Genomic DNA, 24,699 nt, shown 5'->3' with positions numbered 1-24,699 from the left:
TGAGTCAGAATGGTAAATATGTGTGTATGTGTGTGTGTGTGTGTGTGTGTGTGTGTGTGTGTGTGTGTGTGTGTGTGTGCGCGTGGGCACGTGTATGCCTGCAAATCTGTATTTAGAAGGAAGAATCTTATTTCTCTCAAGGTATATACTTAATTGTATTAGTTATACTACATTAATGACAGCAGATAAAGGTAATTAACATTTTGAGCCATATGTTTATGTTTCTATGATTGCATGAACAAACTAAAAAGTTATGTTTGGGGTATGATTTTTGTGGAAGGTCAGTAGAAAATATAAACGTTTGGAATATTGAGAAAGGTACAATGGCAATTATTTCAGTGTAGATCAGTTTTAGACAACACTTGAAAGGATATGTAATCCTATATGAAAATGCAACATTTATTTATTTTCCAAAGCTACACTATTCTATAAATTTGTAGGAAATTTAAATTATGGAAACAAAAAAGTAATGTGATTGTTTATTGCATACAGTTTTACACTTTAGTTTTGTCAAATCAAACTACCATTTATTTCTACTGTATAGGAAGGAAAACCCTAAATATTAGAGTTTGTGCCATATTTGACATTGGGAAAGTCTGTCTGTATCAATGTTTATTTCTTTTGTTTCTGCTTTCCTATTCATAGCTCTGTTTCTCATAGTATTCTAAGGACTTTTTCTTTCTCCCAATTTGGGCTTGAACATACCTCATGTTCTCTGTTTGTTAACAATAATCAGTCTACCATTTGAACCATGTCTCCAGCCCAGAAATTTTTATAGTTAATTGGAGATAGTATTCATGAATTTTCCTACTAGCCTGAAAAGCATTATCCCCCATGTCTCATCCTTCTTAATCACTAGCATTGTAGAGATGAGTCATGGACCCCAAGAGTCAATGACTTTTCATGTCTTATAGATTCCACATTTGTTATTAATTGTAATAACACACTACCACAGATTGGGTAGCATTAACACTGTAAATACATTGCCTCTGAGTTGGTGGAACTAAAACTCCAAGATCAGAGTTGGCTTCTTCAGAGTCCTCTTTCCTTGGAATATTCAAGGCCTTCTGATTTTCTTGGAGGAGACTTCAACTTAAATGCTACCTTTGAGATTCTGTTTCCAAATGCAGTCACTTTCTAAGGCAATGGATTTTTTATCTTTAGTGTGATTTCATTGGGACAGTATCCAACACATAACATATTCGTTAACGGATAGGAGAAAAGCTCTGATAGGAAATTATTTGGTTTGGGCATGGAAGTTATGGTATATTTTTTAAAAAATACCAAAAGAGGTAAAGGTTTTATTAGAGCTTGTAAAAAGAGTGTGAAATCTTGACCTTAGACATGCCAAATTCTTGCCCGGTCACACACTTAAATGCCTAGCAGTGCTGGAAGATTGAACCCAAAACTCTATACTTGTGAAACAGCATCTCTACTACTGCCATAACTGCAGAATGTAATTTGATTGCTTATTTTGAGGTAGTATCACTATGCCTGGGCCTGCTTGAACAAGCAAAACACATTGCACCCAGCAAATGGTTAGAGTTTCTGAAACTTTGTTTGTCTGTGCTTGCCTGGAACTGGAATTCTCTAATCTATGTTTTCCAGGCAGATAATATTACAGGTTTGAACCACTTTATCCAGTAAAAATATACAATTTCAAAATATCTTGATATTGCCTATATTTGTGCTTAACATATATAGCTAACCTTCATTTTCTCCCTCTTTTGTTTAGTACTCTGAGTTGAAAACATTGGCTTTCTTGATATACTTGGCTTCGTTTTCAATGGAATCCTATCAGAATCAAAAAAAGTCCTAAAAGTTTATGTTAAAAATCATGGAAAAGAAGGTTTCGGGTTGGAAAAAAAAACACTGATCCTTAAGTGATAAATGCAGTATATTTACAGGGTTAGTCAATGCTTTCTGAAGTATGAGAAGAGAAGGAAGGCAGAAATGTGAACGATGTCAGGTCTCTGTAGAAATTCTGTAGTTGTCACTTCATGTTATCTTCCTTCCTTAAAGCTTGCTTTATTAAAAGCCTCTGGGTGTATATTGGTTGGACTGATTGGTAACCTTACCTAGGAAATGAAGCTGGTTTTAGAAGGCAGATTGTGTGGTAAATAAAGGAATGATGAGAATGAGCACAGATATTGTCACAGAATGAGCTGACCAGTTTCAGCTTCCGAACAAAATAACAAAGCAAAGTTTCAAGTCTATTTATCCACATTGGAATATATATATATAGAGAGAGAATACAGAATATATAGATATAAATAGATAGATATGTAGATAGATAGATAGATAGATAGATAGATAGATACATAGATAGATAGATAGATAGGTAGATACATGTACATATACATATATATACATACATGAAAAAGTAAATCTCCAGTAGAATATAGAAAAACTTGGCATGACAAATATTAAACTATATCAAACTGATTGCAGGAAAGGTACAGTAAATATCAATAGTTTAGCATAGATTTTGCATACATTTTGTAAAGGCTGAACATTCTTTATTATAAACTTTACAAATATCCATGTTTTAAGGTTTTTTTTACTGTGAAAATACCATAAAGAGGGGTTGCAATTACATGGGCAAGGTAATGAGTATATTTCTTATCAAGCATTGTTGCCTCCTCCTTTGTTTCCCCTTACCATCCCTACCTATCTCCCCTACCCCGCTCCCCACTCCTGTGCCAAAGTTGTAAAGTTCATTTTTCTACATAACGTCTTGTACATCTCACTGTTGCAATAGGTCCATCTGTATCCCTATTTAAACAATTTGTTTGTTCCCTTCCCCCCACACACACACAAATTATACCATCATCAAATACAATGGAAACAGGGTTACTTTTTTAAAAATATTGTAGTAAGAGCATCTACACAATGCTGGAAATTGGAATTACACAAAATATGCAACATGGTTAGGCACTGGTAGTTCAAGGATGTAATCTTAGCTAGTTAAGAGATTGAGATCCGAAGATCACAGTTCAAAGCCATCCTAAGTAGGAAACTTCATTAGATTCTCATCTCCAATTAACCACCAGGGGAAATGGAGTTCAGTTCAGATTGTATGTCAAGCTCTGGCCTAGAAAACAAAAGAACCATCCAGGTCCTGAGTTTAAGCCCTAGGACTAGCAGAAACAAAAACACAAAATACAATATGGAGTTAGATATTTTATAATGAAGCACATTTTAATATATTCTACATTGTTAGAAAGACTAGACTTCTGTGTTAGCTTAATAACCTACCATAATAATGATATTGTCCATTTATTAAGCAGCTTACTCAGATTTACAAGTTCGAAGATTTCAGGGTATGTTCAGTTGGTTTTATTGCTTTGGTGGCCTGTGACAAGACAATGTGAAAGTGGAGAGTATGTCAAAGAGAAAAGTTTTTGACTTAGAATGATTAAAGATAAAAGAAGATGAGAGTCTATGTTCTCATGGGTTTCACTCTGAAGAACTTAATCTCCAGAGGAAATATTCAGGTATTCTCAGGAAATGGTAAATCATTTTTCTTTAACACAGGTCTTTCTGGGGCATTCTAAATTCAAATGGCAACATCTTCACCAGTGATGATGACTTGTCCAGGGGTGGAAGCAGCTAGATATTACTATAAATTCAAGTCAGATCTCAGCAGACAATATTATATGGAATTCCTATTAAAATATTTCCTTGCAGACTGCCTGGGTCTTTATACTACACGTGTTTGTATGTGTGTATGTGTGTATTTGAATAAATATATAGCAACTGTTGGCAATGAAGATGGATATGCGTTTCTTTTATCAAAGAAACAAACATATGAAATGGTAGCCTTTATATATAAAACCTTAATAGTAACAATAAAATTAATATTATTACTATTATTATTTTTTGATGGCTGTAGGGCTTGAACTCTGGGTCTGGGCATTGTCCCTAAGCTCTGCAGCTCAAGGCTAGCACTCTACTACTTGAGCAACAGTGCCACTTCACATTTTCTGAACCTTTAGTTGGAGATAAGGGTCTCACAGACTTTCCTGCCTGGACTGGCTTTGAACAGAGAACCTCAATTCTCAGCCTCCTTAGTAGCTAGGATTACAGGTGTGAGCCACTGGCACCCGGCAGTAAAGTTATTTTGAAAAAGAAAAAAATCCCACAATTGTATACTGAAAAAAAAAATCACAATCTGGCAAGTGTATCTCTAATGTTGCTATGTCAAGTAACCATAGGCAGCAATCATTTTTAGATCTCACTATGCCCTGAACAATGCCAGATAATATTTCATTAATTTACTTTAATTTTTCATAACAAAGTTCATTATGAATGCCCAACAGCACAATTTTCTAGTGAACATAAAGAATTCTTCAACATATTTATTTCAACAAACAGCATTTTGTGCTTGGTTGGTTTGTTTTTGTTTTTCTTTTTGTTTTTAATTTTGCCAGCCCTGGGGGCTTGAAATCAGGGCCTGGGCACTCTCTCTAAACTTCTCTTGCTCTAGGCTAGCACACTACCAATTGAGCCACAGCACCACTTCCAGTTTTTCTGCTTACATCATACTGAGGAATCAAATCAAGTGTATCATGCATGCTAGGCCAGCATTCTACCACTAACCACATACCCAGTCATTGGGTCCTGGTATATTTCCCCTTCTAGATTAATAGAAACATTCCAGGTTCCGAACTTGAAGCTGATCCTTGCCATCCAACAACATCACATTCTTGTGAATAGCACTAGCTGGCCTCATGAGCATAGCAGCCACCTGGAGCTCAGCTATCTGATGGCCTTGGCCTCCAACAATGCAATCATTTCTGTGCACAGACTGAAAACTGTTATAGGAAATTTTGATTTATTCCATCCTATTCTCAGCTAGTTGCCATTCTCAGCTTTGTATGTTTTAAATTCTGTTAGACATTTATTACTCTTTCCTGCCATTCTCAAAAGTAACATATATGTTTTACTTTAAAGTTCATCAAACATGCAAAAATGTTAATGTAGTTGCTATCCAACAGTGGCTCATGTTTTAAAAACCTAGCTACTTTAGAGGTCAAAAAGTGAGGATTCAGGTTTAAATCATCCCATGCAGAAAAATCTGAGATATTTCTCCAATTAAGAAACCAAAATCGAGAAGTGGAGATGTGGCTCAAGTGGTAATGTCAGCTTTGAGCAAAAAGACTAAGCAAGAATAATAGGTCGACTTCTAACTCCATTATTTACTCATGGAACACACACACACACACACACACACACACACACACACAGAGTCAACATTCTCCTAGACTCCCCTTCTTGAACAATATTCAATGCCATTAACTGAATGCAAGTTTTCTCCAAATTCTTATAGTAGGGATTAAACTACATTTGTATTTATGATAATGTATTTTTTGTTTTGCAATTTTTTGTACTAATGTGAGAGAACAGTGTTTTGTGAAGACTAAACAGAAATCAATGTGTTGGTAAATAGGTAGGTGACAAGTAGACTGAAAGATTCAGATAATACCACTTGAAATTTTATTTCTCCAAATTTAAATATATATACATATGTATGTATTTATAATTTCTGCCAAGATTTTATTTCCATTAACAATGATCTATTTGTTCCATTACATAAATTTAACATATTGTGTGCTTCATAGTAGATTAATATTTTTAGAATTTCTTTCACTTGGAGACCAGGTTCTGCAGTGTAGACCAAGCTTTCCTCAACTCCTTATTCTCCTGAGTATTGGCTGGCATTACCATGTGGTTGCATATTACCATGTCCAGCTATATTGTTTACATTTTGTCCAGTAGAATATTACTGTGAACAGCTTTAAGCCATATATCTTCATAAGTAGGAATGGATTTCTTGCAGAAAATATAATAAATAAAGTTACTGAGTGAAGCCAATTATGGTAGGCATGCCTGTAATCCCAGCGCCCAGGAGGATTGTAAGTTTAAGAGCAGTCTGAGCTACACAGCAAGTCCCTTTTAAAACAAAAAAAACAACAACTGGTGAACTTGGAAGAGGGAAAGTATTATTAAGTGGGATGATAGGAACATACAAAATTTAGTGTGTGTGTGTGTGTGTGTGTGTGTGTGTGTGTGTGTGTGTGTGTGTGTGTGTGTGTGTGTGTGTGTGTGTGTGTGCTTGTCCTAGGGCTTGAACTAAGGGTCTGGGCACTGTTCCTGAGGTTTATGCTAAGTCTAGCACTCTACCACTTGAACCAAACTCCACCTCAAGCTTTTTTAGAGCTCATTGGAGATGAGTCTGCTCCAGTTTCCTGTTCAGGCTTAGAACCTTTTGTAAGTAAGATTACAGGAGTGAGTCTGTAGTAGTTGTTGTATTACTGTTAAGTAATATAGTAAACATCATGCCAGTTTATACTCCTTCCAGCAGTGTTTGAGTGTTGAACACACACCTAAAATAAAACCCGCTCCATGTTTGATGACATCCAGATCTCATAATCCCTTGATATAAGTATTGTTATGCTCACTTTACCTGTGAAGAATTTGAGATCCAGAGAGTTTAGTTAATTTTGAGTCCCCAGCTAGTATACAGTGGAGCCTGTATTCAAGCCCAACTAGGTCTGTTTATTTCAGAAAACATAGAGTCATCATGTGTTCTAGTCAACATGTGTTCTAGCAAGTACTGCTCATTGCAAGTACAGTTCTGTTCCTGACAGATTACCTTTCTCTCTCTTTAACTGTTTGCACCCCCTTTCATAAGCTAGGGAAAGCACAAGTGATGAGAAGAGCCATTTTTTGAAGGGGAAATTGATGATGGGGTTTGAACTTGGTATCACATACATATTAGTCTGATCTTCCATTTGGGTTATGCCTCCAGCACTATATTTCTGTTTTTTCTTTTGTATTATTATTATTATCAAGGTGAGTTACACAGAGGTTACAGTCATATAAGTCAGGTCAGGATACATTTCTTTTTTGAAATGTCACTCCTTCCCTTGCTCTCTCAATTTTTCTCTCTCACTGGTTTGGTTTTATTAACTTCCTCCTCCTCCTCCTCCTCCTCCTCCTGCCCAGGGAGGAAGGCTTTTATGCTAGACCTCCAAGTTGAACAAAGAATAATTCTTCTACCTCAGACTACATGTCCAGGCTATACATACCAAAGAAAGCTAAGGACAAGAGATTAGTCTGACTTGGGAACAATGCAGATCACAAACATGAATTCCATGTAAACAGAAATGAAAAAAATTTTTTCTTTATTTATATAATACAATAAAAAGCACTACTTTTCTCATTATCACTTAATTGTGGTTATATGTACTTAGTACTAGCTTCTTGAAAGTCCTAAAAAAAACACTTTGACATGAACTCAGAAGTTCTGTTAGTATCAGCTTGAGATTTTTATGAAAAAACCTTTTTTAATTTTTATATTTCTAAAAATCAATTTTATTATAAAGATGCTGTACATAGGGGTTACATTTACATGATTAAGTAACACTTCTCATTGAACATTGGTACCTACTCCAGTGTTTTTCACCCTCTGTCCCTTCCCTCCACTCCCCCCCTTACATTGTAAAGTTAATTTCTGCCATAGTGTACTGTGAGTATCATTGTTGCAATGGGTCACCTTTTGTACTTCTTTCAGCATTTTGTTATTTCCCTTCCCTTCTCCCAATCAGATAAAGGCATATACAGGACTTTTCACACACTAGGGCTTTTCACACACTGAGCTATGCTACACAGAATGCTTGAGACTAAAGGTGAGGTAAATGATGTCATCATCCCATTCATCTACATCTCTTGCTAACATATGCATATACTGTGGTGTTGACATGCTTATTTTGTGTATGAGAGCTTTGAGTATGGGGCGTGAATTCAGGACCTAAATACTGTCCCTTAGCTTTTGTATGTGATGCTAGCACTCTACCAGTTGAAGCACAGCTCAGCTTTCTTTTAATTTAATCTTACAGGAGGTAAGAGTCTTTTTTGCTCAGTTGTCTTTGAACTGAGTTCCTCATATCTCAGCGTTCTGAGTAGCTAGTTTTACAGGCCTGAGCTTCCAGTGCCTAGCTTTTCATTACTTCTTTCACAAGCTACATGCTCACACACATTTCATTCAAAAATCTCAGTTTAACCCCTGCTTTCACTATATTTGATGTCGGTATAATTTGTGGAGGAGATGGGGAAAAACAAGTCGTTTAAGAATACAGGTGGAGCCGGGCACTGGTGGCTCACGCCTGTAATACTAGCTACTCAGGAGGCTGAGATCTGAGGATCACGGTTCAAAGCCAGCCCGGGCAGGAGAGACAGTGAGACTCCTATCTCCAATAAACCACCAGAAAACCACTTCCAATAAACCACCAGAAAACCAGAAGTGGCGCTGTAGCTCAAGTGGTAGAGCGCTCACCTTGAGCTGAAGAGCTGAGGGACAGCGCCCAGGCCCAGAGTTCAAGCCCCACGACCGACAAAAAAAAAAAAAAAAAAGAATACAGGTGGACCTGTTGCTACAATGAAAAGTACAAGTTGTCATGTCGAAAATGAACTTTACAACTTTGGTGCGGGGGGGGGGATTGGGGGAGCAAGGGGAGACTGGGAAGTCATATGAAGGGTAAACAAAGGAGGAGGCTGCAATGCTTGATAAGAAATGTACTCATTATCTTGCCCATGTAATTGTAACCCCTCTGTACAATATGTGCACAAAAAATAAAAACAAAAAACCAAAAATCTCACTATTCAGGCTGACTGACAAGTTGTGAGGAAAGATGGTTGAATGAATAAGTTACCAAATAGGCCTCTAGCCCTATTAACATCATTCTAGTCAGTGACTTAGCTTTCAGTGAGTGAGTACATATTTCCACTTTCACTCTTCCTTTTTTAACTGGAACTCAGTGAAATGTTTTTGATGCATCTTTTAAATGTTATCTCCCAAACAGAAGATACTATTTGAATGTATTTGATAATATTTTAGATGCGGGTGGTCTTGTGTGTCTGGATGTCTGTGGGCAGAGGTCATCCTGCTGGGCTTCAGGCCCAGAGCTGATGCTTCCTATCTGCTGGTTGCAGAGAGGAAGGTTTTCTTCCTGGCCAGTCTTTGAATTGAGATCCTTTCATTTTAGATTTCTAAGTATCTAGGATAAAAAGCATGAACCACCACCAACTGGCTTGTTTTAGAAGCATTAATTGCTTTTCATTCATCCCTTTTTTTCCTTGAAGTTTGATCTAGACAGGCTGCTTGTGCCTCATGATAAGGTGATTTGAATAATACCCTTTGCCTCTGGCATTTCTGAAACTAATTTCCTCAGTTCCAGGCTAATGAATTTGTTCTAAAGCCAATAGCATTTTCCTTCTGAGATGTTAGGTAGCTTAATTAAATCTCTTATCCTTTGCTTTGGCAATGCAATCAGGATGTTTCTGTAAAACCCTACTTCTTGAGAGTATTATAGTTAGAAGGTATCATGTGTACACTTTCATATACTCTCTAGTTTTATAAACTTATGTTACAAGATTGGGTGGAAGAATGATGACTGTTGAATTAATTTGATAACCACTCTAGAGTTTTTAAGCCTTAATGGTAATTAACTCAAAGGGGGATTAAAAATATTCAGAGTAGTGGAATGTGGCTACTATTCATTTCATGTATGTGGATAGATGATAAGAATTCTTGTGATTAATAAAATAAATCTTCAAATTTCTAGTGGTACACTGCTATGTTAACTGGGAGGAGACAGTGGTGATGCCAGGACTTTGAAAACTGGTAATGAAGCAAAATATCCGGGAGAGCATTTGCTAAGGATATAATTCCAAGGCTAATACTAAATATATTGAACTAGAATGCTAAATGATGAATGACAGCACCAAAATTTATTTGTTGGCTTCTTTGTTTTGCGAAGTCCTTGGATTTGGACCTGGGGCCTGAGTGCTGTCCCTTAGTTTTTTCCTCAAGGCTAGTGCTCTACCAGCTGAATCACAGCTTCATGTCCATATTTTTGGTGTTTAATTGGAGATCAGTCTTACCAAATTTCCTTTGGGCTTGCTTCAAACCTGAATCTCAGATATCAGCCTCCTGAGTAACTAGGATTCCAGTTATGAGACACCAGAGACCCATATGTTTGACTACTTTGGTTCCAGTGGGTCACGTCAGATTTAAACTAAAATCATAACTTTTCTTCTTGTAACCTGCAGCATCCAATAAATATCTAATTTATTTCTATCTTCATTTCTGATTTCTCTTTTCTTCATTGTACCCTTCCATTCTTATTTCACAAGCAAGCATGTCAGTGCTGTTTTCCTTTTCTGAAGCAAGTCAGGTCCATTCCCATCAATGGGGGATGTACTTACTGTTCTTACTGCCTGGAAAACCTGCTCCTAGGGCTGGGAAGGTGGCTCAGTGGTAGAGCACTTGCCTTGCATGCATGAGGCCCTGGGTTCAATTCCTCAGCACCACATGAGCAAAAAGAAAAAAGCTGGAAGTGGCGCTGTGTCTCAAGTGGTAGAGCCTTGAGCTGAAGAGCTGAGGGACAGCGCCCAGGCCCAGAGATCAGGCCCCACGAACGGACCCAAAAAAAGAAATAAAGAAAGAAAACTTGCTCCTAGATAATTGCCTGGATGATGGCTCTCATATCAACTATCTCCTCTTTAGGGATGTCTCTCCCCATCCCCAATGTGAAGTTGTTGCCACAAAACCACCAATTTCGTGTCTCTGATTTACAGAAAGTATCATTATGATTTCTGGTTTTCTTTTAAGCATGAAATTGGTGAGGAGAGAGCCATATTCACTTCTGTTTCTCCAATACCTGTAATAGTGCCTAGTCCTTAGTGCTCAGGAGCCTTACATGGAGATTAGCCTTCTCCAGCTCAATTAATCATAGCTTCTGGTCAGGACAGCTTCTCAAGCTGAAGTCTGGTGGCTAGTAATCATTCCCTCTTATTCTTTGTGCCATTTGGTGGTGTTGAGTCTACTTCAGGGAAAAATCAGTGTTTGACACTTATTTGCTGCTATGGCAAAGGTGACTGTGACATCATAGAAGTTATGGCTATTGTTTTGTAAAGCTGTGTGAGGACACCCAACCCCACACAATTTCCCCAATATATGTGTCTCCTTTGCTCAGGAGTGCATTCAACAATTCAGCAACCAAACTGTCACCCAGTTCCTGATACACTCAGAGTATGTTTCCATTTCCTTTTAAAAAGAAAAAAGAAAAATTAAAGACATGCCTTTGATGACTTTCATTGAATTACTAAAACAGAGTAAATTTATGTATTTGTAAATCTTTGCCCATCTCTCTTGAGCCCTTGCTATATTTCTATGTGTTTGCAGCTTGGGAAGGGAAATAAGGTTTAATTCAGTATTGTCAGATACTATAGTTCAGAAGGCTCTTTTTAGACCCTTTTGGAGGGAATGCCAACTTTCCATCTTATGTTCTACAGATGGCCATCTTGGTACAGGAACTGAATAGACTGTCATAACATAAGAGGCTTGTCCTGATTTCTACTGACTTTCCTCTGGGGTCAGGGAGTGTGATCCCACTGCATATGTGTCTCTTTGTTACACTGAAAGGCCCAGGCCTCCTCAGAAAATCTAAGGCCAAGGGGGTAAGAGAGATTAAAACTCAGAACCCAGCTTCCCATATCATTGGGATTACAGGATTGAGTCTCATGGCCTCAACTCATAGCTGCTTTTATATACATACTGTAGTCAGTTTCATTATATTCACTTCCTAGACAGATATATACAAATATATGTATATAATTATTCATCTATTTTTAATCAATGTTATATCTAGAAATGCACAAATATATATTCATATAATTATAATCAAATTATATCCCTACTATCCCCAATAATATTTTACATTAATGTTTTGTGAAAAAAATACTAGACTAAAAATTTAAATGCCTTTGTAGTTTGAAAAATCATATTCAATCTTATATATTATATAATATACTATATATAACATAAAGAATATAACACATATTAACATATAACTAATTTAATTGTGGTTTCTTTTCTTCCTGATTTTGTGTTTTTTCATCTATGTAAACTTTCTTTCTTCTATTGATGATGGCTTTTACTTTCCAGTATACATATTTTCTATATATTTTGTCAAATATTTTCATTTGTCAAATATTTTATATTACTGGAGTCAAATTTTTCTTCCATATTTACCCAAAGCACAATGAAGATGTATACAGATTTAAACTCACTGTTGGAAGAGCATCCCACAGACCACTATAAGTATTGTGGCATTTGTCACAATTGACAGAATAGATTTTTAGGACATCTGATCTGCTATGTCCTAGACCTTTTGTAGCCACCTTATCACCCCATGCAGTCATGACCTGCTTCATTGCCACTCCCTGTACATTTAACAGTTCCCATTATATGCAGTAGGCTGTCTTGTACAGCCCCCTGTCACTCTCTGTTCCCCCCCCCCAGAACATGTATGCACGATGTTTCAGATTGTAGGTTTAAAAAGAAACATATTTAGGATTCATGAATTTTAGAATATATCAAAAACATTGACATTTTAATAAAGTTAGAAAAATAAATAGAATGAACCTTTTACAACAATCAGGACAAAAAGAAAAATAAAGATTTTCCCAGGAAGAGGGAAAGGAATCTCTAAATCTAGATTGGCCTCTAAGTTGCCTTCAGCAGAAATTCTGCCTCGGAGTCCTCAAAGGGATCTACTTCCTCATTAAAGACAGGATTTTCTTCCTGAGTCCAGAGAGGGACAGATTCTAATTTCTCAATTGGAAATTGGATCCCCTGCAGGAGGACAGATTGGTCTGGGTATTCTTTGAGGAAAGATTCCTTTTCTTCAACTGAATCTAGATTTTGGACCTCACTTATTGGTTTCACTGAACATAGACTGTGGTCATTTTCCATTAGCACACATTTACCCTGCACACCAAGAAGTGTTCTTTTTGACTGGTTTGGAGCTGATCTAGCTGGATTGTGAACATCAATGGAAGACATTCTGGATCGTCTTCTTCCTTGGTGCAGGTACACCTGCATCACATGTGGGATGTCCATAGGACTCAAAACCTGCTTGGGCCTTTCTACAAATTAAAAAAAAAAAACTCTATGTTCACATGCTTTCTGGAGATTAGTGATGGCTTCTGATCTCCATCAGTCCCCATAGACTACATCACTGAAGGTTATTTATCTGTAGTTCTGCAGGAGCTGCTCTATGTTGATGCAAACCTGAGAATGGAAATAGGTACAAGATTCTTAAAGTAGACTCTAGAAGTTAAGGTGTGACTAAACTTCCATGAGGATCTAATGGGGGAAGCTGTAGAACTTGAGTTTGGACTGCTGAACACTGATGGGAAGGTAGGGTATTTCTGAATGTATACTTCCAAGTTCTTTCAAAAAGAGAACATATTACCGGCAAAGAATATCCATAAAAGGACATTTTGCCAAGCTGGAGAGTACTAAGGGCTGTTGGCCAATCAGGCCCATCTCTAGAGACCCAGGTTCCATTCCTACTCACAAGCTCTGAGGCATTGAAACAAGGACTTCTTCCTCTTTTTCTTGGTCTCATGGGTCATGTGTTCCTCCAGCTGGTCCAGAAGAATATGTAAGTGGAAGAGCAGGTCTGAAGAGGGCATGTTGAGCTTGACATACTGTGTAAGTTCTTTTAGGGTGCAATGGTTCTTGGGTTCATAGAAATCATCAGGGTAGAAGTCCATCCACATAAGGAGGATGGAATAAACGATGCTGTGGGCAGTTTGGTGACAAGGAATATGAAATTCCACCCTCCTCATCCTGAGCCTTGTACTAGAGCTTCTTTCTGCAGGACTTGCAGGTTGGGAAGTGGGAAGAGACTTCTGCAAGCAGGGTGGTCCTCAAAATATCACTTCTAGAAATTTCTTAAATATAATTCTCTAAAATTCTCCCTGTGATAGGAAGAGAAAGTTGTTTCCCCACTGAATCTGACTTGCTATACACAGCCCTCCCTGTCTTCCATGAGAGTCCCAAACCACAACCACATCCACAACTGTGTAATCTGCTATGCACTGAAGTGCCAAGACTCAACCCCTTGGTGAAAATCACAACTTGTGTGCAAAGAAGAAAGTTGCTTTGATTCGGAAACCTCAAAGATACCCAGTTTTCAAGGACAGAACTTCTTTTTGTGCCAACATCCACTTACTTCTTCACTTGTTCATCTTCCAGTTATGGTAGTAGGATCTGTACCAATGGAAGGAGAGAAGGAAGTTAACTCTATGCTTCTCCTTTTCTGAACTAACAGGACACACATGGGACTGGCTAAGACCCACATGGTAATGTAAACATGACAGACAAAAAGTGGAGATATGTTTACACAATTTCATGCAAATTCTGTGAGGATGCTTATATGCATCTGTCCAAATAAATGCACAATGACTCATGCCTCTAATTCTACTAATCACAGTTTGAACGCAGTCTAGTTTGTAAAATTCCAAAGACACTAATCTTCAATTAACCAGCCAAAGGCCAGAACTGGACCTGGGGCTCAAATGGTAGAGTGTTACAAATGGGACAGCACTCAAGCCCCCAATTCAAGTTTCAGTTGCATCCTTTCTTCTGTCTATATTCCTTCAAAGGCCTCCAAGATAGTGATTTTCTAGGTGAGGGTGGACGTTGGATGCCACGGGCTCATTCCTTTAATGCTGGTCTCTCAGCAAGCAAATTGCTAAGGCTCCACTAGCTTCTGAGGCAAATGAAATGCTCTGGCAGCCCAGTCCTAAGGAATTAGCCAGAGAGTGTACTTCTTCGTCTCTAGCCAAGCTCCTTGATCAGACTCCAGTGAAACAGTCTCAGAAAGGTGCCAAGTATACCAATACTCTGCCAGGGGGTCTCATCAACCCTGAGTTTGAAAGAGGAACACTCACTTTTTTTTGTTGGTTGTGGGGCTTGAACTCTGGGCTTGGGTGATATCCTTTAGCTCTTCAGTTAAAGGCTATCATTCACCCACTTGAGCCACAGCGCCACTTCCGGTTTTCTAGTCGTTTATTGGACATAAGAGTCTCATGGACTTTCCTGTCAAGGCTGGCTTTGAACTACGGTCCTCAGATCTCAGCCTCCTGAGTAGCTAGGATTACAGGCATGATCCACTGGCACCTGGCTTAGGAACATTCACTTTTTAAACAGAATATCCAGCAACTGCTCCATTGTCCCCCACTCTCTATAGTGGTAGAGGAAGTTTCCAACATAGAAGGGATCACCTTTCTGGTAGTCAGGGACCAGGTCCATTACCAGCATTTCCAGCAAGCCTGAGTCCAGGATCCATATGTTATAAGGCACATTCAGGGTTTGGGCTGATTCATTGTCACACTGAGGTGGTAAAAAGAATGGATCTTTGAAATGTGAAAGTGGGAGTACCCTTCAAATTGAGTAATTGTAATAGAGTGGATTGAAAAGTACACAGTAAATATTTTCTCAGTATACACATATAAAAGCACACAAGAAGAAGTTTCTAATGTGGGCTGGATGAGATTAGATAGGTTTCCTGTTATAGTTATACTTGCCTGAGTTGCCTTATGATTCCCTTGGTTTCTTCTTATAAAAAAGGCCTGAGACATTGGATTCGTGATTTGGCACTGATCCAAAGTCTGCAGCATTGAGTGAGGCACTCATACCTCTCATGCCTGAGAGCTGAGTCTCTTGAACTTTGAAAACAACACAAGAACATCTTTCTTGTTCCTGCACCACAGGCCAAGTGAGCTGGCTTGAGCTGAATGTCAGTTACAGTTGCTTGGCTCTCATAGTTCTATATTCTATTCCATTGTGAGGTAGGTAGTGTCATTTCTCAGAGCCCAATGATCTAAGCTGTTTGGTCACATAAGACCATCCCAAAGACAAACTGGAGACTGAAATCTCCCCTCTCACATCACTATATCCACATGTGGACATTGTCAATTCCCAACATCCTCAGCTAAGCCTAGATACAGGCATGGTCTCAGCCTCAAGGAGCCCTTCCTAGGTCAGATCCAAGCCGTATTTGTCACTATTTCTCTCATAATGCACAAATCATTTTGGGTCTCATGGCCCTCTCAGCCTGTCATGTGCTTCTTGCATCTATTTTTGACATCTACTTCCTAGGACATTGTAAGGTTTTTGTTTCCTAATCTGTTTGCTCTTGATGCCCCTGTGTGCTGTCATCTGGGAAAAAGGCAAGTACTTAGAGGTGGGAAAATCAAACAAGTATTGAAAAACAAACATTACACATATAGTCAGACATTTTTACAAGTGTTCATTCTTGTAAGATAAAAGACTATTTTTGATAATTTTGTCATATTTTATGACAGAGGGGAAGGGGAGAAGGGAAGAGGTGCTGCATTGTCTTCTCATAATTCAATGATTATTATTTAAAAATACTATAGTTGAAGGAATGTACTATTTAAAGATAAAAGCTGTGCTCCTGTTCTTTTTATAAGCTAGTCATTTATAAAGTATTCCTCACTAAAGTCTTGTCATCTGTGTCCCATGAACTATCTTCCTCCTTCAAAATAATCAAGGAAAACCTTCACAAATAAGTGGACTGTTGTCCAACCCCTGGATAAGAATTTAAGGTACAACATTGCCTGCAATTTTGTTTGTGTACATGTGTGTGAGAGTGTGTGTGTATGTGGGTGAATGTGTGTCTGTGCATATGTGTGTTTTAGGGCTTGTTCTCAGGGGCTATATGACAATCCCGAGTGTTTTTTCCTTGCGTGTAGTGCCCTACCAATTGTGCTACAGTTTCACTGCAAGTTTTCTGTACTGAACTGGAGAGGAGAGACTCATAAAATTCCCTGTTCAGGCTGTCTGAAGTAAATCTCAGGTCTCAACCTCCTGTTAGCTAGAGTGATAATTATGTGCTTCCAGATCCTAGTAAGAAAGCATTGTTATTGGAGGCAGTGGGGTTGCAAGTTTCAGTCCACCTTCACCACACTCTATATTATTAAACAGCAACAATAAAACCCTATATCAAAATACAATAATAAGAGGTAATTAGAATAAAATTTAGTGATATAGTCTGCTGGCATCACTTTCAGGCACCCTTGGTCTTAATGTTTAGCATCACAAAACCAAACAAAATGAGATAATTACAGTAGACTCAACGAATTTTAATTCCATCTTAAAATAATTTCAAAACATTATAAGAAACAAGAAAGCATTCATACTTATAAGGAGAATGTAAAAAAGATAAAAGATGGCAGATTATGAAATGGAAAATTCTACACTGCAAGAAAATTATTGTCATGGTGAATATATGATGGTATTGTCACAGTGAATATATGATAATGTACTTCAGAGCAGCAATGGATAAATATATATTTACTACACATAGTCTAACTTGTCTCAATCTCTATAAACTTTCAATCTTCTAGTTCACATCATCATTGTATTCATGTTTATGGTATATTCTAAAATAACTAGCACAGTCAGGAGGTTACCAAAATACATTAGCTTCAATGTTTTAGGAGATTAACCTGCTAATTGTATTGACTTCTATATATTAAACATGTAGTGTGTTATCATTGTACTCTCTAAGTATGTACAAACACTACTTCAAAGTGAAATTGAATACAACAAGGTTTTGAAGGCATATGCCTGTAAAGCTAGCTATTTGGGACATCAGTTCAAGACCAGTGTAGTTTTTTCTGCAATGCTCCCCAACCACTGGCTCTGCGTGATGGAATACATCTATCATCCCAGGTTCATTGGGAGCTGAGAGCTGGAGGATTTCAATTTCATGCCATAGGCAAGAACTTCCACATGGCTCCATCTCAACCAAAGAAGGTTCAACACTGGCTAGTACCTATCACCCCCACCTAGGTGAAAATAAAAATAAGAGCAATGTAGTATAAGAAACAAACAATATCAAAACATGCCAATATAAACCATCATGAACAACACACACCTAGTGTTTGTTTCTCATACCTGTAATCCTAACTATAGCTAGGATTATATATGTGAGCCAGAGGCACCAAGCAGTTCATCATTTTAAAAATGACTATTGAAGCCAGGTGCCAGTGGCTCATTCCTGTAATCCCAGCTACTCAGGATGCTGAGATCTGAGGATCACAGTTCTAAGTCAGCTCAGGAAGAAAAAAACCCATAAGACTCTTACCTCCAATTAACAACTCAGAAGTCAGAAGTGTCTCTGTGGCTCAATTGGTAGAGTGCTAACTATGTTGAGCACAGAGTCTCACAGACAGTGCCCAGGCACTGAGTTCAAGCCCCACATCTGACAAAAAATAGATAAATAAACATTTAAATGTCTGAATTTTTTGTGAATTAAAATGATGGTGTTCATACGCAATTCTACAGACAACTACATATTTCATTATATTTGTGGTTAGAAAAAGTAGCAGCACTTGAATAATGGATATTTTTTCATAAACTAGGGCATACTGATCTCTAATTAGAGGAAATTGCTGGACTCATAGGTAGTATTTTTTGGTTGGTTTTTGTTTTGTTTATAGAACAGGATGAGAAACCTTATTTCTGCCAATGACCATTTGGATACGTATAACATCATCCACAGGCCATGCAGAATTAACAGTAAAGACATGACACAGTCAACTGGCAATAAACTTATTTGTCTTTATGCCATGTTCCCAATGATTTGTTTAGCTTATATGTCCCTATGGCCTACAGTTTCCTATTCCTGCCTTCCTCAAAATACAGCATGTTCCACTTATTCAGATTTGAGCCAAGCAATATGTAGTATTAGTGCCAAGAGTTAAGGAAAGTTGTAACACAAACAGGGAAGGATGAAACCAACACTTTAGTAGCTGGACACTGGGGACTCAGGCCTAGAATACTAGCTACTCAGGAGGCTGATGATGATCTCAGTTCAAAACCAGATGGAGTGAGAAAATCTCTGAGACTCTTCTCTCCAATTAACAACCAAAAAGCCATAAAAGGAGCTGGGGCTCCAGAGGTAAAGTAGCCTTGATTACAAAAAACTCAGGGGCAACACCCAATCCTGAGTTCAAGCTGAAGGTCAGGAACAAAAACAAAAACAATCAACAACAACAACAAAAAAAACAGAAACTGGGAAAAAGCTCAGGAAAGGATGGCATTGTCTACAAGACAAGTGTACACATTACATGAATTGTGAAATCACTGTACACACCTTAGTAACAATTACATTTTAAAAAGAATGTGAGAAATCCCAAAGCCATGGGGCCTTATGATGTGCATCTGCTTTCCAGAATTTCAAAGTCCCATCATCTAAGCTGGTAGCACACAGGTTGTAGCTCAGGGTGATGAGAAAATAAGAAGCCAGAGATCCTTTCAGATTGTCCCACCAATTCTTCTATTACTGTAAGCAAAAAAAAAAAAAAAAAAAAAAAAAAAGCAAAGCAAATAAATTAGACTTTAAGGTTAAACTAAGCTACTATTAAAGATTCCAGGCAGAATTATACGGTGCCTGCTTCAAGGCAAGAGTGAGGCCAAGCCCACAGCCTCCAGAGAGGCATGACTACCACTTGTCCAACACTGCTGTCCTCCCCGCCCCCAGAGTTTACCTACAAGTCCCAAGTCCCTGCCTTTCTTCTTGTAATTCTTCAGCCACTGGTTGTCTCATTTCTCATTGTCTGTTTAGGTGGGATTTGAGACTCCTTCCTCTCCTCACCCAGCCACCAGACCCCAGGGGCCAAACTCTGCACCTCACAGACACTCCCCAGAACCCAGCTGCCTTTGCAGTTGCTGCTTCCTGAGCCACCGGGCTACTGCCTCCTTCCTCCCTTCACCAGCCTCTGCCAGGGCCTCCCATCCTCTCCCTACCACCACCATCCCCAATCCCAGCTTGGCCTCCCCCGTGGCCACCCCTCCTCTCCACAAATCTCCCAGCCCCAACCCCAGCAGGATCACTGCTCTGGGGATACAACTGTGGGCCAGGCCCTGCAGAATCAAAGGTGCCACAGTGTGCAGCTGGCTGAGAACTGGAGACAGCATAGGTCTCTGATCAGTGTCTTTCACTTCACTTACACAATTATTAATTGTATTGATTTGGTATTTAAGTTTAGATTTCATAACTTCTTATTAAGCCTTTGCAGAAGAGCTGGTAGAAATATAGTCCCCAAATTCGGATTGTCTCTAGTTTAATTCTTTTGAGATTCAGAGATGTTTAAGTAGTTATAACAATCATGAACTCTCATTTTCATAGCAGATGCTATTCAGAAAATAATTGCTTATGCATCTGTTATCAATTATTTACAAGACTTGAAACTTTTAAAGTTTCAAATATTACAGGAAGATCTTTGATTCATGTTGAATGGATGTGAGTAGGTTGAGCTGTTGCATACATTCTTGTGTGTGTGTGTGTGTGTGTTTGTGTGTGTGTGTGTGTGTGTGTGTGAGTGAGTGTTTCTGTGTGTGTGTAGGGGGGGTGTATGTGTATCATTGAAATCAAGGATAAGGATGTTGAGCCCTGGTCTGAACTTGTTTCCTTTTTCTGAGATATACATTATGGTGTTTCTTTGTTGGTGGTAGGCTCTGATTGCTTGCCTTTGCCTGATGCTCACATTCCAGCTGAATTTTTCAATTAAAGCTTCTTATTTAGTATTGAGCATATAGGGCCCTGATGTTGCTTTGTCTTTAGTCTGCCATCTAGGATCTTCTTTTCCTCTTTAAAAATTTACATTCAATATAAATTTTACCTCCTGACTGATTTTCCCTTTAATTTGCATTTTGAAAAAAATATTATAAGAACTTTGATCTCTGTATTCATGAAGAAAAACCATTTTGAATTCTCTGTTTAATGTAACAACACCTGGACACATTTGTTAACACCAAGATCTTAAAATTTATTTTGTAGTTTTAGTTTAAAATGCCTCCTCCATGTTTACAGCATGAGGAGACAAACAATTTCTGGTAACAATGATAACAGTTTTATTCATTAAAATATCAGATAATTCATAATTTTGAATATGTATAGTGGCAAATAAACACATTTGGTAAATAGATTTGCTTGATAGATCCGTGCACAAAAATACCACTCCTAAGGGCTGAAAAGGTGGATTGGTGGTAGACAGCTTATCTTGAATGCACGAGACCCTGGGTTTGATTCTGCAGCACCACCTAAGCAGAAAAGCTAGAAGAGGTACTGAGGCTCAAGTGGTAGAGCACTAATCTTGAGCTGAAGGGCTGAAGGACAGCGACCAGGCCCAGAGTTCACCACCAAAAACAAATTAAATAAATAAATAAAACTCATATCAAGTACATTAATTTCAAACGTTGATTACCATTTTAGTTAGGGGCAGGGTGCCAAGATATAGCAGACTTCTGTTGCAAAGCTTTAAGAAGGATTTCAACACCTGACAAGTACTAAAGACAAGAAGAAAAAGAATTAGCTCTGCCAACAACATATAGAATCACCACTCAAAGAGAAACCAGTACTAAGAATGAAATGCTTTTCATAAAATTTCTTAAGAGATTCTGGCTCTATATTAATTATCATATAAGTTAACCTTCAAAATCTCCATCGATGGGCCTTAAGGGCACCTACAAAACCTGGAGGAGAGAATCATCAACCTAGATTTTTAATTTTGTAAATTAGGTATTGAGTTCATTTCTGGTTTGACAATCTCATCCCTTCATTTGCTCTCTGTCTCTGATTTTCCCTCCTGTCCCTGTCCACAGTGGTATAGTTCATTGTGAACATAATATCGACAGAGTAGAACTGAAACCAACCCAGCTTGACATATCCATTACATGTTTATCTGCAGTTAATCAGAAGAAATTGAGAATTGTGTGTTTCAACTGGTAGAGCTAGAACACCACCAGACTTCAATTGGAAACCTAAAGGACAGCGTCAATATTGTGATTTTTAAGAACCAATGCTGTCCCATACATAAACTCAGACTCCACACACACACACACACACACACACACACACACACACACACACACACACACACACACACACAACTTAAAATAGATGTTAGTACTGAAATCCAAATAGTTTTTTTATTTTTATAAGTTTTATTTTTAGCTTTAATGAGGTTGACTTGATAGTTTCTACTAATGAGCCACAACTTAGAACTTTGTTATAATTTTACCCTGTCTGTATTCAGAGAAACAGTCTCTGAATTTCTCCATTTCCAGCAATGATAAGTTTTCTCTCCTTGGTCCAGTTTCTTCTTTTGAGACTCAGTCTCTTAGACTTTTCTGTCTTGCATTGTCTGTAAGTTCATTGATCCAGTAGATCTCATCCATCCTAATACCTGGACAGAACCTGCCTTGGGAAAAGTGTTCTAAGCTCACCATGCAATGGAGGCTGTTAGTACTCACCCATAATCATTTTTTCTTCAGAAATGAGAAATTGGGGGCTGGGAAGGTGGCTCAGTGGTAGAGTGCTTGCCTTGCAGAAATGAGAGATTGTTAGGTCCAGGAATTCAGGGGAAGCACTCACTGTGTGCTATTTCATACTTTTTTGGGGAGGGGCACGGTCCGGTCCTGGGGCCTGAATTCTGGGCCTGGGCACTGTCCCTCAGCTCTTCAACTCAAGGCTCGTACTCTACCACTTGAGCCACAGCGCCACTTCCGGCTTTTTTCTTTTTGCTTATGTGGTGCTGAGTAATTGAACCCAGGGCCTCATGCATGCAAGGCAAGCGCTCTACCACTGAGCCATCTTCCCAGCCTGATTTCATACTTTTTTTATTTAATGGCAGCTTCCACCTATTGTCTACTTTAAGCATTGTGTGAAGAGAAAGATTGCCCCTAAGAGACAGAAGTACTGTACTAACTGTTGCTCTCAAAACACAGGAGGAGGGAAAGAAGTTCTGAAGGAGCCATGTAGCCTAGAAACTGAGTTCTTAGAAACTCAAACTGCCTTTTATCTTACCTTCAACATAGAAAGTCAGAGATTGCAGTGGCTTGTAAGCTCCATTTATATTCCTGTGCAGGGGGTCCCTTCCCCTTTGCCCTTCTGACTGTTTACATCAGTGGCAGGTGTGAAGACGTAACAAGAACACCTAAAGTTTGGGCCTGGGATTAAAAACTCCACTTTGTGATTATAAACATTCCACCACTTCCTGAATTGAATCTGAGGGGCAGAAGAAAGTTAGGTTAGGAATTCGTATAATTACTTCTAAGTTTGCTATCTAAAATCATCCCTTCCTACCCCTCAGAATCCTATTTCCCAACTGTGTAGACACCCTTACACTCTGTTCTCCTGAAGCATTTGAGTGTGGCCCATCATCTGCTTCTTATGTGTACTGCTTTTCAAATGGAGAGTTTCTCCTAGGCTCAAAATGATTTCATTGATGAGGACACTGTGCAATAAGCTAAACTGGGTTTGTTCATGTGTTCATACCCGAGGGAGAACAAGTAAGGGCTAAGTAGTAGTCAGGGCTCACTTGCTGCCAGTGGTATTGCTCTGAGGAATTACTGTCAATGTTGCCCACAGTACCTAGTCCAAGGCCTCTCAGAAAGGCTACAGAACCAAACTTCTTGAGTCTCTGTGTGAGCTAATCATCATTGGCCAACTATGTTCCATGGTTTGTGAGACATTCACTTCTGTGAGTATATGCATATGAGGGCCCAAGAATAGACTTACCTAGAAGGAAGATCCTAGAATGCAAAACTTCTACTAGGACAATGGAAACCCATGGTTTGGCATGCTTAATGTTTTTGAAAGACCCCAGACTCCTGGGATACTTTCATCAACGGGAGTGCGCCCCAGAAACTCAGACTCCAGGCCGGGACATGCAATAAGCAAGAGGAGTTTATTTGACGTTTGCACAAACGGACTCTCTGGCCCGAGCAGACAGGGAGCCCCGAGAAGTGGTTACAAGCCCTTTTTTAAGGGCAAAAACCACAAGATTAACGCATAACACAAAGCATCCCATGATTGGTTCATTTAAAGGTCATCATATACGCCAACAATCACTTTGCCACGTGGGAAATTTTGTAAAATGACTGGCCCATGGTTGGTTTAAGGGGGGTTTACATGGTTACAGGCCTATGATTGGTTGACATTTGGCTTAGCTTGTGGTCTTGCCAGGTGGTCGTTATCTCAAGGTCCTGTCTGGGGAATTTCTAAATGGGAACTGAGGAACACGTACTGTCTGTTCTTTATCTATGACCACTGACCTTGTCCTAGGGCCGACATCTGGTCCCTGAAACTTGTTAACTCATTTTTGGGAAGGGAAGGGTCAGTGCCAGCGTAAGCAAGTTTACATAAGCAGAATCAGCAGTTAGCAAATTAGCAAATTGTAAAATGGACTCAGCCCTAATTTTTCTAATTCTTCAGTTTTAACCTGTGCACTGAACTAACAGGAGAAAGTGGCACACTAAGAAACTTGCCAATTTTGCCAAATAAAGAACTATGGTGAAGGTCAGAGAAAGGACATTGATTTCATGGTAGTCATGACAAGACAACAACTTAGCATACCTTCAGAATACTAATCCATACTCACCTACTGTTTTTGTTTTTGTTTTTGTTTTTTTGTCGGTCGTGGGGCTTGAACTCTGGGCCTGGGCGCTCTCCCTCAGCTCTTCAGCTCAAGGAGAGCGCTCTACCACTTGAGCTACAGTGCCACTTCCGGTTTTCCGGTGATTTATTGGAGATAGGAGTCTCATGGTCTCTCCTGCCCAGGCTGGCTTTGAACCGCGATCCTCAGATCTCAGCCTCCTGAGTAGCTAGGATTACAGGCGTGGGCCACCAGTGCCCGGCTCTCACCTACTGTTTTATTTACCCATGTCATTAAGTCTGAGTTGTATGTAGGAGTCTTCAGGGCCTTCAGAACAGGAAGATCTAGGCGAGAGCCTAAGATTGGTCT

The 24,699-nt window shown here is 38.9% G+C and overlaps 1 long non-coding RNA gene across 1 annotated transcript; it reads right to left on the bottom strand.

Annotated features, from left to right (window-relative positions):
• Positions 1-17,529: 17,529 nt before the first annotated feature.
• On the bottom strand, positions 17,530-22,816 carry LOC138835074 (uncharacterized). The gene is made up of 5 exons (XR_011374415.1): positions 22,761-22,816; positions 21,160-21,241; positions 19,047-19,235; positions 18,036-18,152; positions 17,530-17,736 (listed from the first exon to the last, which is right to left on the bottom strand). It is a non-coding gene; the product is annotated as an uncharacterized lncRNA (long non-coding RNA).
• Between the last annotated feature and the right edge of the window lie 1,883 nt (positions 22,817-24,699).

This window comes from Dipodomys merriami, unplaced genomic scaffold, assembly GCF_024711535.1.
Source record: "Dipodomys merriami isolate MVZ:Mamm:240054 unplaced genomic scaffold, mDipMer1.0.p SCAF_227, whole genome shotgun sequence".
Taxonomy (NCBI): domain Eukaryota; kingdom Metazoa; phylum Chordata; class Mammalia; order Rodentia; family Heteromyidae; genus Dipodomys; species Dipodomys merriami.
This window is presented reverse-complemented; position numbering and strand designations above follow the sequence as displayed.